Below are 16280 nucleotides of genomic sequence, written 5' to 3'. Positions count from 1 at the left end.
GACACTCTTTAAAGGTTTGGCTTCTATTCCATGGGAATAGGTAGGAAGGAGGTAATCTCTTACTGATAAAAGCTATACCTGGGAACAGATCCCCTGGAGTAGCCTTGAAATTCGGTATAGCCAGCAATGCAGCCCTCATTTTTCTGTGCTTCCTGTTCTCTTTTTTGTTGTCTCCACAATTTCCTAAGCTAGAATGTAGTTGGTAGAAGGAATCGTTTTTCTGATGCACAGCATTAGCCAGGCTTTATCCACTGCCAGGAATTCAGTGACAGTGAACACTGGTTTTTCCAGTGACACTGGCTCTCAAGAAAAAGATCTTGTGAGAAATTACATTTCTTCATGTGATAATTAGGTATAGCAATCTCCCAATGGTGATAATTTTATATACATATGGGAAAAGCACCATTTCAGAGAAAAATCTAAAGATAATAAAACCATTCATGTAGCTAGGTAAAAAGTAGTTGTTACTAACAACTATTTAATCCAATCACTTTCTTTGCTCATGCATTCATTAATTAAAAAAAAAACATATAGTGTGAGTGTATGTGTGCAAGACACTGTGCTAAGTGCTAGTGGGGGGAGTGCATAGACAGTAGCCTTTTCTTCCTCTGCCAGCTGGGTGGGTACAGTCTTGTGGGGAACTGAGGGAGACCCCAGGTCATCACAGAGCATGACTGCATCAGACTATTCCTACACATAGAGAGTCTTCAAAGGGAAACAGCGAGCTAAGAGCTCTTGTCCTGCTAAGGGAACAGGCCCTGTTGGGGCTAAGGGTAAAGTGCCAGGCAGTGACAGTGAAGGGGCACTGGTGTTTGTGATGGAATAGCTGATACCTTATGTCTTTCCCTATGCCAAACACATGCATTAGTTCATTGCATCCTCCCAGCTGCCTGTGAGGTAGGGGTTACTATTGTCCCTATGTTACAGGGAAGTTAAATGCCTTGCCCAAGGTCACACAGCTAAAAAATTGTTAAAGCTGGGATTTGAACCTAGACATCCTGGCTCTGAGTCCATGCTTTGAAGAGCAATCCCATGTGTGTCACTTGTCAAGAGGGCAGAGAAGCAAGAGCCTCCCATAGGAATGGAGTTCACCAACCCTATTGATTTTTGATTACTTTATTGATTCTTCTACCATTGGCTGTGACCCACACCGTGCTGAATATGTGGTGTTCTCAATTAACAACTAAACTACATGCATGCCATGTCTTGGTACAGATGCAGATCACTGCCATGAAGGAGCCACTAAGGAGCCATGGGGTCCACAACAGGGGTAGATCTGGTAAAAGGAGGAATGGCCACATCCTAGGAGGAAATGCAGATGACATTCTTGGGGTTCCCTATAGATAATCCTGATGGGGAAGGTTTGGGGGTGCTGTGGATGGAATTTGTCTCCCCTAAATTCACATGTTGAAGCCTCAACCTGCAATATGACTATATTTGGGGATAAGGCCTGTATGGAGGTAACTAAGATTGAATGGGGTCATAAAGTAAGCCCTGATCCCATAGGATTGGTGACTTTATCAGAAGAGACACCAGAACTCTCTCTCTACACACCATGTGAGGATGCAGTGAGAAAGTGGATGTCTACAAGCCAAGAAGAGGGCTGTCAGCAGCAACTGAATCAGCTGGCACTTTGCTCTTGGACTTCCAGCTTCCAGAACATGAGGAACATATTTCTGTTGTGTTAGACCCCTAGTCTGTGGTATTTTGTTTGGGAAACTGAGAAGACTAAGACAGATTTTGGCATTCAGATGTGGGGAGCTGTAACAAATCCCTTAATATGAGGAAGGGCTTTGGGACTGGGTGATGGGTGGAGGCTGGAGGAGTATCGAAGCACCTGCTAGTGAGGCACCTACTAGCAAAGCTAGATTTCTGTGAAGGGCCTGTTGGTGGAATGCAACATTGAAGGGGATTCTAGGGAGGGTTCAGAAAGAAAAGAGGAGAGCTGCAAAGAAGGTCTCCCTCTTCTTCTTTTTTTAAGTTTTACTTATTTTGAGAGAGAGAGAGAGAGAGCACATGAGCAGGGGAGGGGCAGAGTGAGGGAGAGAGTGAATCCCAAGTAGGCTCTGCACTGTCAGCATGGAGCCCAATGCAGGACTGGAACCCATGAACCATGAGATCACGACCTGAGCTGAAGTCAGCTGCTTAACCAACTGAGCCACCCAGACTCCCCAGGTCTCTCTCTTCTTAAAGGGTAAATCAAGGGCAGAAGATTGGTGGAAATGTAAACATTAAAGGCCATCCTGATGAGTTCTCAGATGGAAATGAGCGATGTCATTAGAAATTGGAGGGAAGACATTGTCTGCTTTAAAGTGGCAAAGAACTTGGCCGAGTTGTGATCCACTCACATAACTGTGAGTGCTAATGCTGTATTGAACTGGGTACTCCTGAGTGTATGCAATAAAATGCAAGGGAAGAGATGAATTGAAGAAGGAATTGTTAAGCAAAAAGGAGCCAGAACTGAATGGTTTGGAAAGTCCTCAGCCTATTCATATTGATAAGGAGATTTGTGCAGTGTTAGCCACAGATTTAACCAGCCACTTCTGCAGAAGCTAGGAATAGAGGTGGGATTGTTCCACCAGAGACACTGCCATTTTGAACTAAAGGGACAGAGAAAATAGCACATAATGAAAGATGGCCATGGGATTTATTTGATTCTAATAGGACTGGATGATAGAGCTGTTTGGCTGTGAACAAGATTTATCCTTCAAAAAAAAAAATCAAAGAATGACCTCAGAGTAAAGTCAGAGATCATTAGGGCTACCTCTACAGGCACAGATCCAGTGCACAGGGCTATTTCCTCTTTGGTTTCAGAGGACAGGGACATTGCAGAGAACTATGGGGGTAAGGGTTACTGTCTACTGAGCTTAAAGAGCTGGACTGCCCCACAGAGGTGTGGGGGTAAGCCTGCTACCCCTTGGCCAGGGCACCAAGCCCAAGAGGAGGTTCTTCAGCATTAAGATCTAATGGAATTTGCCTAGACAGTTTTGGACTTCCTGTTTTTCCTTTTTGCTAAGTTGTCTTACCTATTCTTTTCCAACCTTATGTTTTGGAAGCATGTGACTGACTTGCTTGGTTCACAGTTTCACAGCTAGAAAGGAATTTTGCCTCAAGAAGAACTGTATCTTGACTCTCACATGTATCTGATTTAGATGATATGCAAATAGGACTTTGGGCTATAGACTTTAGAACTGATCTTGGGACAATTTAACACTCTAACTCATTGAGCTTAAGGGCTGTTGGGGTAAAATAGATGTATTTTGTATGCAAGAAGGACGTGAATTTTGGGGGAATTTTAGGTGGAATGTTATGGACTAAATGTTTGTGTCTCCCCCAAATTCCTGTGTTGAAGCACCAACCCCCTGTGTGACTGTATTTGGAGATAAGCCCTTTATGGAGGTAATTAAGGTTCAATGAGGTTGTAAGGGTGGTGCCTTTATCCAGTAAGATTGCTTACTTTATCAGAAGAGACACCAAAACTCACTTGCTCTCTATCACGTGAGGGCACAGTGAGGAGGTGGCTGTCTACAAGGTGGGAAGAAGGCTGTCATCAGGAACTGAATCAGCCAGCACCTTGATCTTGGACTTCTGGCTTCCAGAACTGTGAGGAATATATTTATATTGTTAAGCTACCCAGTCTGTGGCATTCTGTTGTGGCAGCTGAGCAGAGTAATATGGGAGTCAAGGATCAGGGTAGGCTTCATTGGAGGCACTAGAGTAGATCTGAGCCTCCAGAGAGAATGATGACATGTGGAAAAGACAGTGGGGGCTCCTTGGCTGAGGAGGACACGTGGTGAGCCAAGGGACAAAGGGTGTACCTCTGATCCCCTTAGTCAACCTTGGTCCTGGTCTTCTTGGTGTCCTCTTCTACTGCCTTCCAAGGCCCAATGAGAGAAATTGTTGTATATTGTTTGGTGAGGAGGGATATTCTCTTCCTATGGCTTTGGAGACCCACTTGCTCAGTTTCATAGGTGTTTAGTGACATCATGATTGGACTGTCACCCATGGGACACATTTCCCCAGCCATGTCCCTTCCTAATGAGCTTGCACTACCATCTCCTCAGGATGGTTCCTTTCTATAGAAGGAGTTTGGGCAATTTACCCAGCCTCCTTAAGGCTTTGGTTCCTGTGACTATAAAATTCAATAATAATAGAGCTGGTACTAGAGATTGCCACATGAATAAGTGGAAAATTCCATCAAGCCCATGGAAAGCGTTGGCACATGGCAAACACTCAATCTCTGCTAGCTGTCAATGATGAGGAAGATGAGAAGTGGAGATTTCCAGATCCTTTTCCAGCTTCATGAAAGGTCTCATCTTTGTTTTTTGTTTTATATGGAAACATAAAAATACACTTGAATTGTATGAGGGATGTTTAAAAGTCTCTGTCACAGTTCAGCACATGAGCCCTGCAGTCTACCAGGGCAGGTCTGAGACCTTACTCTTCTCACCACCTACATGACCTTAGAGACGTTTTAACTTTTCTAAACCTTGGGTCCCTCACATGGAGCCTCAAAAGCTTCCTTGTTCACACTTGGGATATTGTCAGGGTTTTAGTGAGAACTAGTACTTGTCAGGTGCTTTTTACATAAACACTCCTGAGTAGCTCTTCTTTGAAATAAATGTATCAGTCAGCTAAGGCTGCCATAATGAAGTACCACAGATTGGGTGGCTCAAACAACAAAAATATATTGTCTCTCAGTTTTGATAAAAAAAAAATACAGCAAAGATAAATGAGCTAGAGAAAATAAAAAACATAGGGAAAGAAAACAAAACCAAAAGTTGTTTCTTTGAAAAGATAAATAAAATTGACAAACCTTTACCTAGATTTACTCAGGAAAAAGAAGACTCAGATTACTAAAATCAGAAATTAATATGGAAACATTGCTACTGATTCTACACATATAAAAAAGGATTTTAAGAGAGTACCATGAACAATTGTACATCAAAAAAATTGGATAACCTAGACAAAATAGACACATTTCTAAAAACACAAACATATAAGGACTAAGTCATGAAGATACTGAAAGTTTTAATAGACCTGTAAATAGTAAGAGGATTGAATCTGTAATCAAACATCTGACAAGAATAAGCTCTGGTCCATCAGGCTTTCCTGGTGAATTCTACCAAATATTTAGAGAAGATCTAACACCAATCCTTTCAAAATAATTGAAGAGGAGGAATACTCCCCAACTCATTCTTTGTTGCCAACATTGACCTGATAATAAAGCCAAAGACACTACAGAGCATAAAATTATAGACCAATATATCTTATGAACATTGATGCAAAAAATCCTCAACAAATAAATATCAAACTGAATTCAGTGATATATTAAGAAATTGCACCATGACCAAGTCACATTTTCCCCTGGAATGCAGGGATGGTTCAACATACTTCAAAATAAGAAAATCAATCAATATAACACACCACAATAAGAAAATAACGGGGAGAAAACCACATGATTATCTCAACTGATGCAGAAAAATTATTTGACAACATTCAACATTCTTCCATGAAAAAACTCTCAACAAACCAGGAGTAGAAGGACACTCTCAAAACAAAACAAAACAAAGCAAAACAAAACAAATCAAATCAAAACAAAACAAAACGATATCTGAAAACTCATCATGAACATAATTAATGGACAGCAAACTTTTTCTCTAAGATCTCAAAATAAGGAAAAGATGTTCACTGTCACTATTTCTATTTAACATAATACTGGAAGCTCTAGTCAGAGCAATCAGGCATGAAAAATAAATAAAAAGTATCCATAGGAAGAAGTAAAATTATCTTTGTTCACAGATAATATGATCTTACTTGTAGAAAACTTGAAGAATTCCACACACAAAAATTTGTTTGAACAACTAAATGAATTCAGAATACTTTGCAGTATACAAAATTAACACACATAAATCAGATTCATTTCTATACACTAACCATAAACAATCTTTTTTTTTTTTTTTAATTTTTTTTTTCAACGTTTATTTATTTTTGGGACAGAGAGAGACAGAGCATGAACGGGGGAGGGGCAGAGAGAGAGGGAGACACAGAATTGGAAACAGGCTCCAGGCTCTGAGCCATCAGCCCAGAGCCTGACGCGGGGCTCGAACTCACGGACCGCGAGATCGTGACCTGGCTGAAGTCGGACGCTTAACCGACTGCGCCACCCAGGCGCCCCTAACCATAAACAATCTTAAAAGGATATTTTAAAATAATTTATTATTATTTATTTATTTTTAAGTAAATAATTCTAGTTTTATATAATCTTTCTTTCTTTCTTTCTTTCTTTCTTTCTTTCAGTACTCTGGACACCCAGCATGGGGCTCAAACTTGTGATCCTGAGATCAAGAATTCCATACTCCTCCAACTGAGCCAGTCAGGTGCCCCTCTATTAATAACGTTAAAAACAATAAAATGATTATGAATTTACTTAAGCAAGAAGTTGAAAGACTTGTACATTGAAAACTATACAACATTGCTGAAAGAAATTCAAAAAGACATAAATAAACAGAAAGACATCCATGTTCATGGATTAGAAGACTTAATTTTGTTATAATGTGAATAATAACCAAAATGATTTACAGATTCAGTGCAAGCTGTATCAAAATCCCAGTGTTAATTTTTGTAGTAATAAAAAAAATCCATCCTAAAATACATAAGAAATTTCAAGGGACCCTAAACATATGAAAGGATTCTGAAAAAAAAGTTAGAGGACTCTCATTTTCTAATTTCCAAACTTACTACAAAGCTACAGTAAACAAAGTTATATGATACTGGCATAAAGACAAATATACAGACCAATGGAATAGAATAGAGATCCTGGAAATAAATTCTCACATATATGGTCAAATGATTTTTGATAAGAGCCAACTCCACTCAGTATGGAAAGGACAGTTTTTTTCAACAAATGGTCCTGGAAAAACTGGATATCCACAGGACAAAGAATGCAGTTGGATCCTTATTTAATACTGTATACAAAAATTAACTTAGAAAGGATCAAATACCTGAAGTAAGAGCTGAAAGTATAAAATTCTTAGAAGAAAACATAGGGAAAAGTCTTCACTACAATGATCTTTTGGATAGAACATCAATGGTACAGGCAACAAAAGGAAAAGCAGACAAATTGGATTTCATGAAGTTAAACAAAAATTGTTCATCAAAATACACTATTGATAGTAAAAAAGGAAACTTACATAATAAGAGAAAATATTTGCAAATCACATATCTGATAAGGGACTCATATCCAGAGTATAGAGAGAACCCCTAAGATTCATCAACAACAAAATCAAATAACCTGCCTACAGAAGTGTAAAGGGCTTGAATAAACATTTCTCCAAAAGAGATATACAAATGGCCAAGCACATGAAAAGATGCTTAACATCACTAGTTATTAGGGAAATGCCAATCAAAATCATAATGAGATATTAGAATGTCTACTCTCCAAAACAAATGCAAAAACAACCCCCCCACACCCCAAAAAACCCCAACAAGAAAATAACAAGTTTTGGCAAGGATGTGGAGGAAAGGGAACCCTTTTGCACAATTAGTGGGAATGTAAAATGGAGCAGCTGCTGTGGAAAACCAGTAGTTCTACAAAAAATTAAACAGATTTGTATGAGTAATCAATTCCACTTCTGGGTATATACCACAAAGAAATGAAAAGAGAGACTCAAAGAGGTGTTGGTGCACCCATCTTCATAGCAGCATTATTCAAAATAGCTGAATGTAACAACCAAGTGTCCACTGATAGATGAATGGATAAACAAAATGTAGTACACATTGGGATATCACTCAGCCTTAACAAGGAAGGAAATTCTGAAACCATGTTTAACACGAATGAACCTTAAGAACACTATGCTAAGTGAAATAAGTCAGTCACAGAAAGACAAATACTGTATGATGCCACTTATTTGAAGGACCTAGAGAAATCACATTCATAGAAACAGAAAGTAGAATGGTGGTTACCAGGGCCACCAGGATGAGAGAATGGGGAGTTACTGGTTAGTGGATATAGATTTTAAATTTGCAAGATTTTGGTCGCCTGGGTGGCTCAGTTGGCTAAGTGTTGGACTTTGGCTCAGGTCGTTATCTCACGGTTCGTGGGTTTGAGCCCTGTGTCGGGCTCTCTGCTGGCAGCTCAGAGCCTGGAACCTGTTTCAAGATTCTGTGTCTCCCTCTCTCTGCCCCTGCCCTGCTTGTGCTCTATATCTCTCTCAAAAATAAGTAAACATTAAAAAAATATAAAATAAAATAAAAAATTTACAAGATTTTAAAAAGAATTCTGGAGATGGATGGTGGTGATGGTTGTACAGCAGTATGAATGTATTTAACATTACTGAATTGTACAATGAAAATTATTAAGATGTGAATTTTATGATATGTGTATTTAACTACCACAATAACATAATTGGGAAGAAAAAAAAGACTTATGAAGATAGCTCAGTGAAGTGGGTCACTTTTCTAGTCCAAATAGCATTTAAGAAAATTTTCATGCAAGTTGGGATATGTAATAGTCCTAAATAACATTTAAAAATATTTTCACGCAGAAATTTTCATACAAATTATGGATAAGGAAATTCCTTCTTGAGTCAAGACAAGGGCTTGAAAAATTGTGTGTGAACTTGTGTGTTTGTATATGTGAATGTGAGTGCATGTGTGTGCATGTGTGTTTATGTGCGAGTGTATTGTGTACATGCATGTTTGTGTGTGTACATATATGTAGGGCAGTGATCTAGAGAGATGAAGCCACGTTTATGGTCTGGGCTCTCAGATATCACGGAAGGATGTGGATTACTGAGGACTGTGATAATGAGGTCTGAGGAAGGTGGGCTGCAGGGCTGTGGCAGAGGCAGAGCCTGATCTCACAGGCCAGGTGGATACTTGGAACTCAAAGCCAGCAGGATGTGCAGGCTGGCCAGGACCCTAGCCTCTGGCACAAGATGTTGGATCCACACAGGAGGGAACAGGGCTGTGAGTGGCGAGGTTTGGCCAGGTTTGCCTCTCTTCCAGTGAGGATAAGCAAGAGCTGGTGGTTTATATGAGGCCAATTTTGCCCTCAGTGAACAAGTCTATGGGCAGACCCTCTAATCTACAAGACCATCTTGATTCTAAATCCTGGAATCAAGTCGTAAATGGAAGTGGTCGCTCTGAGGACACACTCAGCTATGTCACCGCCAGGGTGGCTGCTGAAGCTCTGGAGAGCACCTCAGGACCTGGGTGCCCAAAGTGGAGACCTTGGGCTAGGAATCTGAATCGAGTCTCTCAGAGGACATGAGAAGGTCCTTGTGGTACTGAGAGGGGCTGTTCCAAGAATTTCCCAAAGGAGACCATGACAGGCACCAACCACAGGAGAGGAAAGACGTGAGAGATATGTCCAGAGACTGGAATAGCTGGACTTTGTGGTGACCACCAAGCCTCTGACTCCACAGAATTCAATTATTATGTTCTTTAACTTCCATAGGATTTGATATGGTTCACACACATGGGCCACTGAGAAATCTTCCTCTTCCCTCCCCCACATCCCAAGGAGGGGTGGGGCTTGTTGAGTAGGTACCCCATTGTCCTTGCCCCTTGGTGGGAGGAGTCTAAGGTGCATTGCCCCAGGAAGTTTCTGGTGGGATCCAGCCCTGTTGCCCACAGTGTTAACCCCACACGGAAGCATCTTTTCTTGGCTGTCCTGCCCTGGCTCATCTCCCTTCTCCCACTCCTGCTTCCTGAGATGACTCCCAAATAAGCTACTTAACCCTAATTCTTTGTCTCAGAGATTGTTCTGAGAGAACCCAGCATAAGGTATTTTTCTTTCAGGAATTTCAATGAAAGTTTCATGTTATAGTTTTCCTAGTACACTGCTGGCTCTCTAAGTAAAGCAAAAGCTCTATTTAGTCCTTTGGATGTCTAATGCCTGAATAATTAGGGTATCTAAATCTAAGAGAATCCACTGAACTTTCTTTATTGAATTTTTCAATACAAATCCTCACATATAAAGAGCAAGAGAGAAGTCAAATGCTTTTTTTCTCTTGTCTCTCTCTCTTCCTTACTTTCTGAGTACGGAGCTGTTTTCTAAAGCTTTCTCTAGACATTTCTGAGGAGATGGGTCTGTTCCTTTCCTGAGATCCTTGTAGGCCCCTAAATCATAACTTTTTTAAAATAGGAAATTTCATGAGGCATCCTTTTAAATGGACCACCCAGTCCAAGATCTCAAGAAACCCATTAATTACCTAAAACTTTATCTTTTGAGGGAAGGGCAAGGGTCCAACTGTTGGAACCACGTGCTCATGGGGGCTGGTAAGAAGGCATTTCATTGGCAACCCCACTTTTGCATTAAACAAATATTCTCAGGACCAATTTGAATGTAAGAAGCATTTTTTTTTTTTTTTTAATCAAGAAAGTGGAAAATATCCCTTGGGAAGCTGGATTTCCATTTTAAACATCTACATTTTTGATTATTCCTTACACAGACCAAACTAGGGTGGTGTTTCCCTGGGACCTCAACCTAATTTGGTACTGTGGCAAATGTTGAGGGTGTTGTCAGATTCTGGAAAGGCTCAATGGCTAATTAATGTAAAACATAATGGATTCAGAATGAGAGGCATTAGCAAAACTGCATTTGAGTGGTCACAGCTCCAATTTTGTTTTGAGCTTAATTTCATCTCTCAGATATTCTTTGGGAAGTTGTGTCATCTATTTTTGAGATGTGGGTAAATTCTGACCAAAACAAAACAAAACAAAACAAAACAAAAGTAGAACAAGCCAGATAGATCTCAGTTCCAGTTTCAGCTCTTCCATTTCCTCACACGTGACCCTGGTGAGAAATTGGAAGTCTCAGCCTTCTACTCTGTGAAGTGGAGTAGTGGTGGTTACTTGTGGTGGGTTGTGTGAGGATTGAACACCTGGTGAGAGGTTCAAACTTAGAGAAAAAGTCCATTCCCTGTTCCTCTTATTTGTTGCCCTGCCCTTTTGTTGAGGGTGCTGATCTCCTGCTTTACCTACAGGAGAGACTCCAATGGTGGGAATGTCTGGTGGAGGGAGAAGCTGATAGGAGAGCCGTGGGGTCATCAGCATGCTGGACACCCTCACACAGCAGCCCTCAGACAACTCACTCTCTGGGTTGCATGCCGGGCTGGCCTGCAATGTCAGAGCAGGTGGAGTGGGGCTCAGGGGTCTCAGAAAACGTCAGCTGGATAAGTCTGAACCCTGGTGAAAACCTCGCACCTCAGGTTAAATGAGAGTGAAGGCCGCCAAACCATTGTTGGCTCTGCATTGACTGAGCAGCTGGTGTATAATGGGGCTTCAATGGCTGTGTTTCTCAAACTTGGATTGCACAAATACCTTTAGGGATTTGTCCCTGAAAGCATGGAGGTGGTGTCACCACTGTCACTGAAGTTAATGTGAGCACTTCCACAGCTGTTTGTAGAGTGACAAGAGGAAGGAAAGGTTTTAGGCTTCCAAGGGTGGCAGACTGTGAGAAGGTAAATATGTGTGGGGGACCAATGGAATAAGGTTTGTTTGTGCAGGTCCATCTCGGTGCCAACTTTCTGTCTTCTTCACAGCCATAAAACTTCTATGAGAGAGGGGATTTATGGCAGTCCTCATTTCCCAGAAGTTTCTGCTTTTATTCAGATAAGGAAAGCTCCAGGAAGGCTTCCTTCTGCATCTGTTGAATTTCAAATGCCTTTAGCTCAAATTAATCATGCTGAAGCGGCATGTTTTGAGCTGGCATACTCTGAACACTTTAGTTCACCCATTTGAAACTTTAAGACATCTCAAATATTAAATGCTGAGTTGGTGGCTGGGGAGAGAGATTCAGGTAAGAAATTGGGACGTGAGTGATCTGTAAAAGGGAAAAAATATAGACTGGGCCGTGCAGAAAAGAACAAATCTAGGCACATTGACCAAATCTTACCAAACCAGTCCAGTTCTGGGAATAGATCAGTCCACTTAAACAGTTGTGTCTCATTTTGGGTGGCAGATTGTACCCTTTGTGACACTCTTGTGGTGATGGTGTGTTAGGCAGAGCTGACCACGTTGAGGGTGTACAGAGATATTGTGGGTTCATTTCCAGACCACTGCAATATAGCAGATATCACAAGAAAGCAAGTCAAATGAATTGTTTGGTTTCCCAGTGCATTATAAAAGTTAAGTTTAACTATACTGTGGTCTAGTAAGTGTGCAACAGCGTTAGATCTAAAATAACAATGTACATGCCTTAATTAAGAAATATATATTGCTAAAAAAGTCTAACCATCATCTGAACTTTCAGTGAGCCATAATCACTGATCACAGATAACCGTAACAAATAAAGTAGTAAGGAAAAAGTTTGGAATATTGTGAGAATTAGTGAAATGTGACATGGAGACATGGGAGCAAATGCTGTTGGAAAAATGGTGTCAATGACTTGCTCCATGTCAGGTTGCCACAAACCTCCCATTTGTAAAAGATGCAGTGTCTTTAAAGTGCAATAAAGCAAAATGCAAAAAGACAAGATACTCCTGTAATAATTTCCAGAGAGGCAGTGTGGCCTGAAAGACCTGTCCCAGAACCCCCTCACCCCCAGCAGCCAACTCTGGTGGCTCAGGTGCAGCTCCCAGGGCCTTGGGAATGAAGACATGATGTCATCCAACTGTGCTGTTATCACTGCAGTGTTTTACTACTGATACAAGTGGTATTCAGTTCTGATATCAGAAAATCATGTGATGAGGCTTCAAAGCAAACCCACAGATGAAGCCCTGGTATGTTCCAATTTACTCCATCCTCCCTTCTCCAAACAGTCCTTGCCTGGCAGAACCACACTGTTTAGGAAACATCAAGGAAAGATAATGGGCTTCACAGGATGAAGGCCCTGGGGCCAAAAGCTATATACTCTGGATGTTTGGGGCTCTGTCTTTGCACATGCTTTGAAGTTGGCATATTTTGTTTTTCTAAATCTGTTGACTGTATTGGCATAAGGTTTGTAGACCGGAAATAGTACAGGGCTGAGCAGAATAAACATTGTCCCTAATTCCCGCCCACTCTCAACCCAACCATAACCCCTTAGCTGGAGATTGGGGAAATGTTTTCTCAATCCAATTTAGGAAGAAAAAGAAAATCAAAGAAAAGAAAGATAAAAGGCTTTCCTTACACCCAAACACAGTCTCCTAAGGGGCTGCTGGAGGCATGTGGGTTAGTGCCACATAGGCCCTGCCCTACCAGCCAGTGGTGCTATCACCAAGCCACTAGCATTCTCCTGGTTCTCTCCTCACACCCTCCTGTTGTCAAGAGCTTCAGGCTCTTCTGGTCCTGTCCCCAGGCTCCAACCCCTCTTCCCTGATGAATGCTTCCCCAGTTGCAGGATTCCCTTTCCTTAAACAAGTTCCCCTGACTGGTTTTCACACTACAACTTTCTTAAATGGCCTCTGCCCCATTCTCATATAAACATTTCACAACACATTTTGAGCAAACCTGATTTTAAATGCAATCACATGGTGGTCCCTTTACATGGGTGTTCTGCTCCATGTTCATGGTACAGGGGCACAGGCCACTCATGGGTGCACCTGGGATCTTGTTGGGGACAGATCAGGAATCCCAAAAGATTGGCCTGCAGGCATGCTGCAGGGGACTTTTGCTGAGGAGGCCCTGTAGTCACAGGGAGACCAGGTTGGTTGTGGTGAAACAGCCAGAACTCAGTGGGGAAATTCTCAGGGGCAGGGTGCAAAGTTTACCTGCTAATCTCACCCCCACTTCCCCACTGAGCAGAATCCCTCCCTGAAGTTCAGTCTGCCCTTATTCTTCCTGCATTTCATCATGATAGCAAGGCTTGGCATGGGAGCAGCACTGTTCTGTGAGGGTTCTAAGTGAGGAGTGGAAGTGGGCGCCCTGCTCAGGGCAGCACTTTCCTGTCACTAAGACAACTGTGTGACTGTTCTGAGAGTTACACAGTTACTATTATGCATAATAAAAGGACATTCCTGTCCAGAAGACACTTTTCACTAACCACCCCCTCCAGTGGCTTCTGCCCCCATCACCAACCCCACATGTAAATTTTCTGTATTTTACTCATCATTCCCTGACGATGCTTTCCTGGATTGTCTATTTGCTGTGGATTGCTCCCCCACTAGGAGAGAAGTCCCAAAGAAGCAGGAACCTTGGGGTACTGGATGGCTTAGTTGGTTAAGCATCTGGCTCTTGATTTTGGCTCAGGTCATGATCTCAAGGTTGTGGGATTGATCCCCACGTGGGGCTCTGGCTGACAACATGGAGCCTGCTTGGGATCCTCTCTCTCTCTCTCTCTCTCCGTGCCCCTCCCCTGTTTATGCTCTCTCTTTCTCTCTCTCAAAATAAATAAACATTAAAAAATAAAAAGAGGCAGGGACCGTGTCATAGCTTTTCAAAGTTGTCTTTCGATGCCCAGAACAGTGTCTGGCCTAAGGTAAGTGCCCATAGTAATTTCTGAGTGAGTGCATGTGTGGATGGGCCACTGGTCTGAGGTGACTGGGCTGAGCTCTTGTGGACACAAGAGGTGAGGTTTCAGTGTTGTTCTTTCTGGGCCAATGTCTGTGCTTTTCTTCACAACCACACTGCTGCCTGCTGGTGTCCACAGCTGTGCTCTTGAAAACACCTTCCCAGTTCAACAAAGTTCCAGAACCAAAGTTTCCAAGAAAGCTCCAGTCCTTCACAGAGAAGGCTCAGTCCTACTCCAGCAAGTGGCCAGCCAGTACTGATGATGTATGGCACCTTCCAGTTGGCAAGAGGGAGGCCACTGAGGGCAGGGCACTGGATGATGTAACACAGGGCAACATGCTAACCACACATGCCCTGGATCCCAGCAACAGTGAGCTCCTGCTCAGCAACAACTTCTGTCCAGACAGGAAAGACAATAGGGCTTTCTCCTACACAACATTCTTGGTTTTACTTCTGCTGAAGCACAGGCAGCACATGTTCTGTCTGTTCAACTTTAGGTCTCTAGTGACCATGGGCCAAGGGCAGTGGTCCTCTGTGCTCAGTGCTGCCTGGGGAGGTGGGCCCAGAGGGATAGCAGAAGAGGTGCTATTGGCTTTACCTGGGGGAAAGGGTGGCTGACCTGGCTCAGGGACACCTGTGGATGTCCTGAGGGCGAGTCTGCACTGGGGCAGGATGCTTCCCTTCTGCCATGGAGTGAGCCATCTTGAAAAAGTAAAGACAGCTGGCACTTTTAGGTCAGAATCACTTTCCCCCAATGTGGGAGACAAGACACTTGAAACAGGAGGAATGATGAAGGAAAGAGGAAGTAAGGCCCTAGTCTCTGCCCATCATGTGGGAAGCTCAGCTGGAGCCACAGTTTGCCATTTTCAAACAGATGCAGTGGCTGCACTAATGGTAGGCACTCTTGACTGCTTATGATGCCATTCTTGGCCCTCTAGGCACTGGACACTGAGTTCCTGGCTGCAGTAGGATGCCTGCCTTGATGGCTGAGAGTCTAGATTTTTTTGATCACCTGCTTGAGGCTTTGGCAGGCAGCCCCGTGACAGGAGTGCTTTCCAGAAATAGAAACCCCATCAGCAACCCCAGAGCAGCAGTTGTAACCCACACAGAGCAGTCACTCATGTTGTGTTAGGAGACATGACCCTGGAAATGCAGACTCATCATAAAACAAAACCCAAACCCAATCACACCACAACCCACAGGTAATAAAGAGTGGAATTTACTTCATATAAGCAGAGTTCAAAGGAAGATGTTAGACTTCAGAAAATAGGGTGTCTGTGATTCTACCAATAGGAACAAATGGGGATTGGCATCAGGGTATACAGGATGACTCAGGGGAACTTGTGACTGAGTGTAAGATCTGTACTAACAGGGATCCAAGAATCAGATGAACAGAATTTACACCTGGCTTCATCATTCCCAAACTAGGTGGACTGTTGAGTCACTTTCCCTCTTTTAAGTTAGGAGTGGCAATTTTTGCCCTACCTGCTACCTATCCTATGTAGTACCTACCTGCCCTATCAGCTCTCTGCTCTTCCTACTACCTGTCCTACCTGCTACCCTGGTTTAGCTTCCCTTGCCTGGGTCCCAGCCTCAAACTGGTGTGGCCTCAGGAAAATAAGCTCAGTTCTGGGCACCTTAGGGCAGAGGCCTGATAGTAGCAGCTCCTTTATGCTAAAAATAAATAAAATACATTCTCTCTGTGCTTTGGGAGCAGACAGCCATGAAAATTGTTCCTTCTGCTCTGCCTGCATATTTAGAGGTGAAGTTCCACCAATGGGATCTACGGCTCTGGCTAGTCACAACTACTAGCACAAAGGAATTTTCAGATCCTCTGAGCTTCT

Source organism: Leopardus geoffroyi, chromosome A3, assembly GCF_018350155.1.
Source record: "Leopardus geoffroyi isolate Oge1 chromosome A3, O.geoffroyi_Oge1_pat1.0, whole genome shotgun sequence".
Classification (NCBI taxonomy): domain Eukaryota; kingdom Metazoa; phylum Chordata; class Mammalia; order Carnivora; family Felidae; genus Leopardus; species Leopardus geoffroyi.
This window is presented reverse-complemented; position numbering follows the sequence as displayed.